The sequence below is a fragment of the Cupressus sempervirens genome, chromosome 7, assembly GCF_028749045.1.
Source record: "Cupressus sempervirens isolate cs-2001-9-10 chromosome 7, ASM2874904v1, whole genome shotgun sequence".
NCBI classification, from domain to species: Eukaryota; Viridiplantae; Streptophyta; class Pinopsida; order Cupressales; family Cupressaceae; genus Cupressus; species Cupressus sempervirens.
Genome location: NC_143124.1, coordinates 47,286,694 through 47,289,332, shown reverse-complemented (window position 1 = coordinate 47,289,332; position 2,639 = coordinate 47,286,694). Strand labels below are relative to the sequence as shown.

At 32.2% G+C, this 2,639-nt stretch overlaps 1 pseudogene; it reads left to right on the top strand.

Moving 5' to 3' along the window:
* Positions 1–770: 770 nt before the first annotated feature.
* On the top strand, positions 771–1,816 carry LOC149545400 (shaggy-related protein kinase alpha pseudogene; annotated as a pseudogene).
* The last annotated feature ends 823 nt before the right edge of the window (positions 1,817–2,639 follow it).

Below are 2,639 nucleotides of genomic sequence, written 5' to 3'. Positions count from 1 at the left end.
ATCCTCAAATTCTACTTAAACAACATTTTTATATCAATCCACATTTTGATTGCATGTCTATCATACAAGAACACTTACAATAGCTTTGAGATGTTCATCGAAGACACATAACTCATTCAATAAGATCTTCTTCGTATGACTTTAGATTCCTAAGTTTTCAAGAAGGTTGTTGAGAAAATCTTTGACCCTCTACGTCAATAAGGGTATTCAAGAGAGTCATCAAAGATAAAAAATCAAACATAAGAAACTATTAATATACTTGTAAAATTTATTCTCAAAGTGAAATTAGAAGAAGAAAATACAAATTCTTCTGAGTGAAAGGTCTAAACAAGAGTCAAACATTGCCTTAAATTTATGACCTAGAAGTAATTACAACACAAGGCCTATTTATTTTCAAAAATAAACCACTATAAAAAATAAATCAAAGACAACATATGGCCTTTTGGATTGTGTGTGTCAATAATTAAGGCAAAGAAAACTGCTTGCACTATTCCAAGATCCAATCCTTGTAGCTAGAGATGAGATTTTGCCAATGATCAATTCCCTAAGGAGATGAAGATCAAAGATGATAAGGTTGAGATAGGTGAGAAGGAAATAGCACCATCTATTCTGCAAATGGTACATAAGTAGGTCACAAAATTTTGGCCACCCTTAAACATCACACATTAAGGAATGAATTAAGCTTGGGAAAAAAAATTTAACTTTGACTATTTAACACTTTTGATCTAAGAATTAAGCTTTGACTATTTCTACAACTATTGGTGGTAGGGATGGGCAACCTAGGCAGACCATCAGTTACATGGCAGAGCAAGTGGGAGGTATTGGGTCCTTCGGAATTGTGTTTCAGGCTAAATGTCTTGAGTCAAGGGTGAATCTAATATATCCTATATTTTCTCAAGTATTATTGAGCTCCTCGGCTCACTTTTGGTGCCACAAAGTATAATATACACAATTGTAATTGACATGTGGTCAATAGATTATGTCCAAACTTCTCTTAGGTTAGCCTGTAATTCCTAAGGAGAGTTCAATAGACCAACTTGCAGATATTATCGAAGTCCTTGGACACCAACCTATGAGGAAATCAAGTTTATGAATCCTCATTATACTGAACTAAAGTTTTCCCATATAAGAGGTCACCCATGGCATAAGGTTTTGCACAAGCACATGCCACTAAAGGTCATTAACTTGATCTTAAGGCCACTTTAGTGCTCACCAAATCTTCGATATATTGCACTTGAATCTTTTATGCATCCATTTTTTGATGAACATTTTGACCCTAATATCCATCTACCTAATTGTACAATAATGATGCTTAAGAGTTCATTAGATTTAGTTGAATTCATATACATGTATAAATCCTAATAGTTATCTTAGTAGAAATGACCGTTATCTCCAATAAAGCACGTTATGCATGCATATAGCACTATAAGTTAGGGAGTAAAATAGGAAGCTACTTGGAGGTAGTCTTTGAGTTCAGTATTCAACATTCAGTGGTCTACAGAGGTTAGGTTATAGACTTAATAAATTGTATAATTTATCAATTATTTTATTTATTGTAATAAAATAAATGGAGCAATAAAATGGTTTTGTTGCTCTGCACAAAATAGAGCATCCTCTGTTCCAAATTAGTTTTGATATTTTAATTTTCTTTTAGTATATTGTGTTTATTATTGAATTCTTCTATTCGTTGTTCTTATTCTATTTCTACACTAATGGTTGTCCTCTACTTGCACCTTTTGACTCCAAGGCAGAGGAATTGAAGTTGATTCTAGAGTATGCAAGAAGGCATTGTCCCCAACTTGGGATTAGACTCTAGGTTTTGGTCTCTATTTGGAGACCTGGTATATATTTTTCCACTTAAGGAGCCTAAGATTATTTAATGGCTAGCTATGATATTTATAAACTAAGTAAGAATATTAAATTTATGAACTAAGTGTTGTAAATCTTAGATAATCGAATACCAATTGGAGATCAATATTGAAATATCAATTTTGATTCTCTGACAAAACAAAGCACAAAGTACACCCTAGATTTGATCCGCAAAACATGCCTCCTTTCACAAATTTGATCCTCAAATCTCAATTCACAACACAAACCAGGTTTTACAAAGTTGAAAATATAATAGCATAATACCCAAAAATTGCAAAGTTTTACAAAGCTGAAATATTCAATTTAATATAACTCCAATTAGACAAAGTTTGACATAGAGGTTTTTGTCAAGGCTTGTTTATAATTATAGATGATTACCTAGTCATCATTTACTCTTCTTCAACACATAATAAAGAAAATAAATAAGCAAAAACTTCATTGGCTTTTTTTGAGTTGATTTGTTCCCCCAAAAACCACAGACAATCTTATTTCACTTCTGAAATCTCTTGTGGCCCCTCTCCTCCCCCACAAAAGAGATTTTATTAAATCTGATTGATTAAGATTTTAGGAGTAAAAAAATAGTTAAAAAGAATCAAACTTTCATTAAATCTTCTTAAATGAGATAACAAGTACATTGGATTCGCTTGAAATATAAAGTTGTCAAAAAAAACAATAGGATCTGTTATCATCAGAGCTTGTTTATTGAAGGCTAGATCTCAAGTTCTAAACCAGTCTCTATTGGCTCTTGAAAAAGGTACATTTACCAAAGA